This window comes from Macaca fascicularis, chromosome 17 (genome assembly GCF_037993035.2).
Source record: "Macaca fascicularis isolate 582-1 chromosome 17, T2T-MFA8v1.1".
Lineage (NCBI taxonomy): Eukaryota > Metazoa > Chordata > Mammalia > Primates > Cercopithecidae > Macaca > Macaca fascicularis.
The window spans coordinates 40,387,882-40,399,556 of record NC_088391.1 but is presented as its reverse complement, the minus strand read 5'-3'; positions in this window follow the sequence as shown (position 1 = coordinate 40,399,556).

The following is an 11,675-nucleotide window of genomic DNA, read 5'->3' as shown; positions in this document are numbered from 1 at the left end:
CAGACAATCTCAACTTGAGTAAATGAGAGGTGCCCAGTCAGCTTATTCTCCCCAGTTCACCCTTTTTCTCCAGGTAACTGTGTGTGGATCAAGAACTGGAACATGGCTCCTTTGTGGCCACGGTGGAGGGGACCCCAGACCGTTATCCTGACCACTCCCACAGCTGTAAAGGTAGAAGAAATCCCAGCTTGGATTCACCATAGCCACATGAAGCCTGCAGCCGCTGAGACCTGGGAGGCCAAAACCAAGCCTGGACAATCCCTGCAAAGTGACCCTGAAGAAAACTACAAGTCCTGTTCCAGTCATACCTGGAAGCTGACTGGTCTACGCACGGCCAAAGAATGAGGAAAATCGTCATGGGACTTATTTTCTTTATAACTTGGACTGTGTGGTAAAAGCTTCCACTGCTCCTTCCCACACAGAGAACTGCCTTCAGTGCATACATCAGGTCGCACTGAAGGACAACAAGTTAAGAATATTTTTATTTTATTTTATAGTTATTATGAATGCCTAGGAACTCCAAAGGGAAATTGTTTGTGCAATAACAGTACAAAGTGTGTAATCCAGGAAGTGACCAGCCCGATGTGTGCTATGACCCCTCTGAACCCCCCATGATCACAGTCTTTGAAGTAAGACTAAGGACTGGTCCTTTTCTAGGTGACACAAGTAAGGTAATAGCTAAAACAGAAGAAAGAGGGGTCCCCAAAAATGTAACCTTAAAATTTGATGCTTGTGTTGCTATTAATAATAAGGAGCATGGATTAAGATGCAGTTCTCTACATTGAGAAAAAAGTTACACAGCAGAAAATAAGTATATCTGTCAAAAATCAAATTTATGTAGGATGTATCAATACTGGTCTTGTGTCATGTGGACTACTTGAAAAGAAGATTAAAAAAAAAGATCTTGTTTGGCTCCAAAAAGGAAAAGTCAGCCCCTCCTGCACAAGTGAGAGCTTCAACCCTTAAGAATTGGTAATCACAAACCCCTCAGACCCAAAATGGAATAAAGAAAACTACATATCATTAGGCATTGACAGAAAAGGACTAGATCCTAGCGTAAGCCTCCTAATAAAAGGAGAGGTTCAAAGACACTCTCCAGAACCAGTATTTCAGATTTTCAATGATGAACTAAATGTGCCGGTACCTGAGATTCCAGGAAAAACTGAAAATTTGTTTTTGCAATTAGCCAAACATGTAGCCCAGTCTCTAAAAGTCACTTCATGTTATGTTTGTGGAGGAACCGTAATAGGAGATCAATGGCTAACAGGAGATCTATGGCCATGGGAAGCCCGAGAGTTAGTTCCTACAGACCCAGTTCCTATGAATTCCTGGCCCAAAAGAACCACCCTGACAATTTTTGGGTTCTAAAAGTCTCAATTATTGGACAGTATTACATAGCTAGAGAAGAAAAAGGAGTCACTCATCCTGTAGGGAGGCTTAGTTGTCTTGGGCAAAAGCTGTATAATAGTACTGCAAAAACAGTTACATGGTGGAGTTCCAATTACACAGAAAGAAATCCATTCTGTAAATTTCCAAAGTTGCAGGCTGTTTGGGCCCACCCAGAATTCCACCGGGACTAGACTGCCCCCAATGGGTTATACTGGATATGTGGACATAGAGCTTATGCTAAGCTGCCTGATCAGTGGACAGGTAGCTGTGTAATTGGCACCATTAAACCATCTTACTTCTTACTGCCCATAAAAATGGGCGAACTTCTGGGCTTCTCAGTCTATGCTTCCCACAAAAAACAAAGCACAGCCATAGATGATTGGAAAGATGATGAATGACCCCCTAAAAGAATCATATAATACTATGGACCTACCACTTGGGCACAGGATGGCTTGTGGTGGATATTGGACCCCCATCTACATGCTCAACTGAATCATACGATTACAAGCTGTTTTAGAAATTATTACTAATAAAACCAGTCAAGCCTTGACTGTTCTTGCCTGGCAAAAGACTCTGATGAGAAATACTACCTATCGAAATAGACTAGCTCTTGGCAACTTGATAGCAGCTGAAGGAGAAGTTTGTAGAAAATTTAACCTTGCTAATTGTTGTCTACATATAGATGATCAGGGGCAAGTAGTTAAAGATACAAAGATATAACAAAACTGGCACATGTACCCGTGCAAGTGCGGCATGGATTTAATCTGGAAGCCATGTTTGGAAATTGGTTCTCAGCAATAGGAGGATTTAAAATTCTTATAATAGGAGTAATAATAGTAATAGGAACCTGCTTACTGCTCCCTTGTTAGCTACCTGTACTTCTCCAAATGATAAAAAGCTTTGTCACTACCTTAATTCACCAAAAGGCTTCAGCACAAGCATACTATATAAATCACTCTCAATCTATTGCACAGGAAAACATAAATAGTAAAAATGAAGGTTATAGCTCCCACTAATAAAATGAGTGAGTCTCAAAGGGGGGAAATGAGGGAAGAGAGAGATCCTCTCACATTGTTTTATATTGTTTTATACTCAGTACCTGTTTTAAGAAAAAACGAAGGAAGTGAAACCAAAGACAAGTAGCCCAGTGCCAGGCCCAAAACCAGGCCTGGGCCTGCCTGGCCTAAACCCAGTAGTTAAAAATCAACTACATTGTATAAAAGAACATTGTAAAACTCCCTGTTCTGTTCTGTTTCACTCTGACCACCAGTGCGTGAAACCTCTGTCACGTATCCCCTAGATTGCTCAATCAATCACGACCCTTTCATGTAAAATCTTTAGTGTTGTGAGCTCTTAAAAGGGACAGAAGTTGTACACTCGGGGAGTTCAGATTTTAAGATGGTAGCTTGCCGATGCTCCCAGTTGAATAAAGCCCTTCCTTCTACAACTTGGTGTCTGAGAGGTTTTGTCCGTGGCCCATCCTGCTACACTCTCACTGTTATTACAATCAAATATCACTACTTTCAGAAAGCCTTCCTTGGTATCTTACCTCCTTCTTGCTGGAGTACATATATGAGAAGAGTAGAACTATAGAAGAGAGATGGAAGGGAATAAAGGAAAATTTTTTCTTTGTAACTTTACTCAAGATCTGCCCTACCTATAGAAAATGTCTCAGAAAAACACAATGAATTCCTTTCCTTTGCCTACTCCCATCCCAATGTGACACTGAGAGAGAGTAGAGATGGGACAGAGTAGAAATGGGAAGGATGCCATACCCACAGATTGCAGGGCCTTGAAGAAACTAAAATAAGTAGCACCACACTTTAAATCTTACTCAAGGGAGTTAATTCTACCACCTGCATGCACACAAGACCAGAAGGATGACCAATCTTTACACCTTGCCTCATTTCAATACTAAAATCTGTGCCCAGGAAAGGGGTATCTGCCATTTTCTGATTATGCAATGTATGTTTTTGCATGGTCTCTTACTATGCCTGTGCATCAGCTTAGCACTCCACCTCATACATGTAATGATTCTTCTTACCTCATGAGTTTTCCATGTCACCCTCCTCAAAACACCACAAGAACCTTTGCTCAGGGAACCAGCTGCAGAACTCATCCTCTGGGCTGTCTCCATTTTGCCCAATCTGTCCAGGCATAAGTCTTAATAAACCCTAGCTGGGAAAAGTTTGCCTGACCTCCTGTCAGTTTCTATTGCGTGGGAGCCTAAGAACCTGTGATCAGTAACAACACCAAGAGTAGAATGTGAAGAATTATTTTCATCCACAAAACCCTCTCTCCTGCCAGTTGGTTGAGTCAAAGCAAAAACTTACTGGACAAAGTTAAATTGATAAAGAAGACTTTATTTCAAGCTATTGCAATAGGGGAGAGAAGCCAGAAGTCAGGTTGTGGTTAACTCTGATGACAAACAAAAGATGGGAAGGTTTTTAAGTGCTGGTCCAATAGCTAGTAAAAAAAGTACCAGAAGACTTTAATGTGGAGGTTGATCAATGGGATGTACTGAGCACATGAAGCTTTCTCTGAGTTTCCAAATGTTGTTCTCTGTGATTAGGCCATCTGTGTTTGCTAATTGACACCAACTGAACAGAGGCCTGGAGGTAAGAGTGCTTTCTTCCTTAATGATTACCTTTCAAAGAGATGGCTCCCAGGTCCTTGAGGAAGACATTCCTGGGTTGGAAAACTAGCAAGAGGCTTTTAAAAAATGTACATATGCAGTTGACCCTTGAACAACACAGGTTCAAACTGCATGGGTCCACTCATACACATATATTTTTTTCTATAAATACATCAGGAATATTTTTGAGATTTGCAATAATTTAAAACAACTCACAGATTAACCATGTAGCCCAGAAATATAAAAAAGTTTGATTTGTCATAAATGCATAAAATATACAGATACTAGTCTATTTTTTATCATTTAATACCATAAAACATAAATCCCTTATCATAACTTAACATTTACCAAAACTTACACACACAGAGATTGTAGTCGGGGCCATTCACAGTGGAGAGAAATACAAGCAAACATAAAGGTGTAGTGTTGAATCATAAATGCATAAAATTAACTGTAGTGCATACTGTACCACTGCAATAATTTCATAGCCACCTCCTGTTGCTATTGCAGTAAGCTGAAGTGTTGTATCTGCTTAAAATGCTGTGTGACACTTATCATCTCCATGTAAGTAGTTCATCTCTCCAGTAAATTGTGTACCACAAAGAGTAATATCTCTCGGTTCCTGCATCTTTTCATCATGCTAAGTGTAATACTGTAAGCCATAAGTAACACCATGGGAGACAACAAAATGCCACTAATGATGTTGGAAGTGCTCCCAAGAAGCAGAGAAAAGCCACGGCATTACAATAAAAAGTTCAACTGCTTAATATGTACCATAGATTGAGATCTGCAGCAGTGATTGCCCATGATTTCAGATGGACAATTCATTTTGTAAACAGATGTTGTAAACTTACAGTATTGATAAACACAGCACAATACTGTAAATGTATTTTCTCTTCCTTTTGATTTTAATAACACTTCTCTAGCTAACCTCATTGTAAAAACACAGTATATAATACATGTAACATATAAAAATGTGTTAATTGGCTATTTATGTTATCAGTAAGCCTTCTGGTTAATGTAGGCTATCAGTAGTTAAGTTTGAGGTAATCAAATATTATACATAGATTTTTTTATTGCACAAGGGTCAGCACTTCTATCTCCTGCATTGTTCAAGGCTCAACTGTATCTCAAAGAGATAAAGAATTTATAATTATACATTTTTCTAGGGTAAATGCTCTAAGAAAAGGCCAGGGGTCTGTCTAAAGTTTGATGCAGCTCAGAGAAACAACAAGGCTCTCTTGGTCAGTTGCTATTATCATCTCTGCCCCAAGTAACGACTACAAAAGAATGAAAATACTGACATTACCAAATTCTTTTCAGTGATCTTCATTTTATTCTCTCCCTCAACATGTCTTATGATGTTGAGATTTCAAGATTTTAGTTCCATTCAGATGTTGATTATTTTTCAAAGTTCTAGAACAGAGGCATTTCAAGTATAGCAATTAACTGAAATATAATATCACTAACATAATAGTAATGTGAAATTAATAATATAACAAATAATATAACAAGCTTGGGTATGTGTGTGTTTGCATGCATAGGCACACATATATGTGTGTGTGTATATCAATTTACCTTTGGAAGAAAAAAATGTTGGTAAAAAGAAATAGTAGTGAACATTTGACAGTTTGTTCTAATAACATATTGTTAACATTAATTAAATCAGGCAAGGAATGACTCCTTATATTATGGACAAATTTTTTAAAGTGCGCTTGGGCTTACCAAACAGATAAATTAATGCTACATTGTCACCTGAGAGACTGTTTCTTTTTTATGTACAAAACAAGAAAACTAGGATGTTTGTTCACATGTTTCATCTCTGTCAAATAAGCTAATAACTCAACAGAAATTCATGCAGCATGAATTTGTAAAACTCAACTAAATCTCTCTAGACTTTTGTCAAGTTATAAAGAAGCCACTGCATCAAGTTCACGAATCAATGGCAATTGAGGATTGAGTCAGCTTTTAATATGAAGCTTTTGAAAATCTAGGAAACAGCATTAATTCTAGTTCTAGAGAAATAACTGTTTGCAGGGTGACTTTTTTTTTTTTTTGAAAGCATACATTGAATTCATTCAAGTGATATATTACCAGTAAGTCTAAGTATCACTAATTTTCTCTGCCCTGAAAGTAAAAGGTAGCCATATTAACTTTAAAATAGTCAATAAGATGCAAAGTTACTGAGGTTAAAATATTGACCTTGAAAACCCATTTGAAATCTGAATGCAGGGATATTTGTGTAATTTAAGTAAAAACATATGCATATATAGTTGTATTAGTCAGCTTTCACACTGCTAATAAAGACATACCCAAGACTGGGTAATTCATAAAGGAAAAAGGTTTAATGAACTCACAGTTCCACACGGCTGGGGAGGCCTCACAATCATGGCAGAAGATGAAGGAAGAGTAAAGAAATGTCTTACATGGGGGCAGGCAAGAGAGAAGTGCCAAATAAAAAGGGGAAAACCCCTTATTAAACCATCAGATCTTGTGAGAACTCACTCACTAACATGAGAAAAGCAGGGTGGGGGTAACCACCCCCATGATTCAATTACCTATCACTGGGTCCCTCCCAGGACATATGGGGATTATGGGAACTACAATTCAAGATGAGATTTGGGTGGAAACATAGCCATATCATTCCATCCCTGGTCCCTCCCAAATCTCATGTCCTCACATTTCAAAATGTATTCATGCCTTTCCAAAAATTTGGAAAGAAATTGGCCAAGTAAAGGGGCTACAGGCCCCATGCAAGTCCAAAATCCAAATGAGCAGTCAACACTTAAAGCTCCAAAATGATCTCCTTTGATTCCATGTCTCACATTCAGGTCACACTGATGCAAGGGATAGGCTCCCACAACCTTGGGCAGCTCTGCCCCTGTGGCTTTGCAGGGTACAGCCCCTCTCCTAGCTGCTTTCATGGTCTGATGTTGAATACCTGTAGCTTTTCCATGTCTGGAGGATGGTGGCCCTCTTCTCACAGCTCCACTAGTCAGTGCCCCAGTAGGGACTCTGTGTGAGGGCTTCAACCCCACATTTTCCTTCTGCACTGCCCTAGCACAGGTTCTCCATGAGGGCCCCACCCTACAGCAAACTTCTGCCTGGACATCCAGGTGTTTCCATACATCCTCTGAAATCTAGGTGGAGGTTCCTGAGCCTCAATTCTTGACCTCTGTGCACCTGCAAGCTCAACCACATGGAAACTGCCAAACTTTGGGACTCTAATCCTTCAAAACTATGGCCCAAGCTGTACCTTGGCCTGGTTTTAGCCACAGCCAGAGCAGCTAGGACATAGGGCACCAAGTCCCAAGGCTGTGCACAGCCGGGGGGCCTCAGATCTGGCCCAGGAAACCATTTTTGCCTCCTAGGCCTCTGGGCTTGTGATGGGAAGGGCTCCCACAAAGATCTGTGACATGACCTGGAGATATTTTCCCCATTGTCTTGGAGATTGACATTTGGCTCGTTACTTAAGCAAATTTCTGCAGCTGGCTTGTATTTCTCCTCAGAAAATGGGTTTTTCTTTCCTACTCCATAATCAGGCTGCAAATTTTTCAAACTTTTATGCTCTGCTTTCTCTTGAACAATTTGCCACTTAGAAATTTCTTACTCAAAATACCTAAATAATCTCTCTCACGTTCAAAGTTCCACAAATCTCAGGGCAGGGACAAAATGCTACAAGTCTTTTTGCATAGCAAGAGTGACCTTTACACCAGTTCCCAATAAGTTCCTTAACTCCATCTGAGACCAGCTCAGCCTGGACTTTATTGTTTGTATCACTATCAGCATTTTGGTCAAAGCCATTCAACAAGTCTCTAGCAAGTTCCAAACTTTCCCACATTTTCCAGTCTTCCTCTGAGCTCTCCACACTGTTCCAGCCTCTGCCTGTTGCTCAGTTCCAAAGTCACTTCCACATCTTTGAATATCTTTACAGCAGCACCCCACTCTGCCAGTACTAATTTACTATATTAATTCTCATTTTGCTAATAAAGACATCCTCAAGACTGGATAATGTATAAAGGAAAGAGGTTTAATGGACTCACAGTTGCACATATCTGGGGAGACCTCACTATCATGGCAGAAGACAAAGGAAGAGCAAAGGGACGTCTTACATAATGGCAGGCAAGAGAGAAGTGCTGAGCAAAAGGAGGAAAAACCACTTTATGAAATCATCAGATCTCATGATAACTCACTCACTATCATGATAACAGCAGCATGGGGGTAACATCCCCCATGATTTAACTACATCCCACTGGTGTCCTCCCACAACACATGTGGATTATGGGAACTACAATTCAAAATGAGATTTGGGTGGGCACAGCCAAACCATATTAATAGTAAAACAAAATCAAAATCTCCATAAAAAACTAAAAGGAAAGAAAGCTTAGTGAGTAAAGTGCTGATATGGAATGTCCAGTAACCCCAAAGTGGTGAAGATACAAATTAGTTTCATTTTAGGATGCTGTGTGATTAGCTTACTTTCTAATTAAAAAAAAAAAAATCATTTTTTCCTCCTAATTTGAGGTCATACGGGAAGCAGATAAGTGTACTACTGGGCATCATTTCTTTGCATGAATTAGAGTTTCTTAGAGAACCTAAGAGGATAAAAAACTCATTAGCAGGTTATCTTTCATAGTTTTGCTTTTTAAATGCCAACCTTGTGAAAGAGATGGCAAAATAAATCCACAGTTGATGTGACATTAGGCCTGGGCCAGGGGAAAGGACATTGAATTTATACCAGAAAGGGAAACATTGGCCACACCACCCTGGATGACTAGAGTACTCAGGCTCCCTCTGCACCACAACTTATTCTGAACATTGCTTTTCACTCCAGTTACAATGAAGCATAGAGTCATCTTAAGTACTATTTTGATTGCTTAGATTTTGTTTATTTAAAAATTTTTAATATTGCTTCTGTTAGTCTTTAAAAGTCAGCTATTTCTCCTAAGATGAACAAGAATCTATTCTAGATTGAGATTCATAGAAATGAGGAAATGAAATAAGTACATTCATTTATGCTTTTACAGGGTCTATAAGGTACACATTCAATCTTGCTTTAGTTTAAAACACATGGATAATATAAAGTAAAACCTTATTAATTCTATTCTGGTTAGATTGTTGAGCAGAGGAAAAAAAGCAATTATACTGGAGAAAAAGGAGGGAGGAAGGAATAAAGAAAAAGATTTGGTAGACACATGGAGATATTTTCTTCACAAAATTCTCTATCTGCAAACCTAAACTACTGATTTTTGGAGAACTAGCCCAAACTAAGATTCATTTGATTTGTAGTATTTTTGTATCTAAATTCCTGGTATTATATACCTGTAAACTTTATCCTTATCTAAATAGGACTGAGAAAAAATACTTATTGTCCTCAGGGATGAAACAGAAATAAATTACTATCAGTACACTTTCACTCTGTTAGTTTAAACATGTCAGGAAATATAATATCTTTCTGTAGCGTACAAACCTTGTTAATTACTTATATTATCTTGTTATCCAGGTTTCACAACAAATAGTAGATAAATTATAATTGGCACATCCCTAAAGACTGCAGATGAAGAATAAATACACTAGAAAAAATGTATCTCCACTGATTACCTTCAAAATCCTTAATAAATGTTGTTAAGAAGTGATTTAAAAACCTTCTCTCTGACAGTAATGAATCATTTGTCAATTGTTACTGTAAAGTGATGATAGAGTTATTGTGTAGCAAAGTGTTTAGCAACCAATGCTGATGTTTTGGAGCTATTTATACTTTGGCAAACATTGGAGATAAGGACTGGGAACTGGCACCAAAACAGAACTCTCAGCTACTTCAGGAGAAAGCTATTTTATTCTGAAAATTTTCATTGAGCAGCACAAATCCAACAATAACTATTGGAAGCCAGCAACTATGTGATAACATTCAGATCTAAAAGTCTAAGACCTGGGTCAGTGCCTGCTGGTTTCTTTTCAGGAACCACAAGAAAGTAAAATAAGCTACAGAAATACACTAAGATATTTACCTTTGAAACCATTTTTCATTTCAAGCAATATTTTATTTATTTTGCAAATATTGATACATGAACCTATAAAATCATGAATAAAGTTTGTTTTAAAAGTGTGAAGATATTCAAAGTTTGTCCTTTGAGAAGGAAGTAGTTATTATTTATTTTATGTGTAGAAATTTATAACAAGGAAAATTGATATAGATTCCTTTGCATTGCGTTCCTATATTTATTTTATATATGTATATTATAATTTTAATTTTGTAACTTATTTCTCATATCTCACAACAATCTTATTTCACAGTTAATAGCTTGATTTTTTTCTTATGAGATGAGACTAAAAGACTGGGAGTTCTGAAGCAGAAGTTTTGTGGCTTTTTAAAATTGTGTGTGTGTGTGTGTGTGTGTGTGTTTTTTTATACATCCCAAAACACAACTTAACCCCACAGATCAAAATTTAACACATACATAATATGCATGGGTACATTCAGACCTTCCAACAAAATAGGTAATACCAATCTCAAACAGAACATAAGACACTTTATTTTTAAATTGAGTTGAAATAGCAATATTTTAAAGTTGTTTCGGAAAATGACAAAGCCAAACTCAACCAACACCTGTGTAAGAATTTCATTTCAACTATGGATTCCCATAGACTAGTGGCAGAAAAGCATTTCAACAAATATTCAACATTTCACATGACTTTTAAACACTAAAATTTTAAAGAAATATGGCAGTTGTTTCTCATAGCCAAAAATTATAGTAGAAAAAAAAAAGAAAACAAAATTCTAGATAAAATTCTTGAGAATTCTCCAAGTCAAATAGATTTTTATTCCAGTGTCTAAATAATTTACCTTTAGCCTCGAGGGTAAAAAAAAAAAAAATAAAGACTGTCTTTGATATATACATGTTACCCAGAGGCAGAATCTCAGAATGTACAAAAGTTATTTTGCTCAATAATAAAAAATGGAAAACTTCCTAAATGATGTTATAAAGCTAACATGGCTTTGATATCCAAACTTGGCAAATACAGTACAAGAAAAAAAAAACTGAAGCAATTTCATTAGTAAATACTTACACAAGTACCAAATAAAATAATATGCAAATCAAATCTGACAGTTTATTAAATAGATAACATACCAGAACAAATATGTGGTTTGAAAAGATAGACAGACGCCTCAAAATTAGGAAATCAATTCAGAAAACACATGTTATCAATAGGTTAAAAATGTCGAAAAACACACAATTATCTCAATAAATGTTAATAAACAAATCATGAAAGTTTAATATCAGCCCTGATTTTAAATTCTTAATACAATAGAAAGAGAAGGAAATTTCCTTAGAATGATTATGATACATATCTGGCCAAAATCCAATAGTAGTCTTTACAAAGAAATGTTAAATTATAATAAATGGAATAAGGCAAGATTGACAAGCAGTAACACTGTTATTAAAATTTTTCTAGCCAAAGCAATAAATAAAAAGAGGGAGGTATAATAGAAGATATAACTATCTGAAAACAAGGCAAAACTTTCATTACCTGTAGATGATACTATTATCAACCTAAAAATGATTATCAACCCCCAAAATGATTGAATAATCAATTAAACTTACAAGCGTTTTCTATGTTTAAATTTTGAAAGAATATATATGAATCAGTT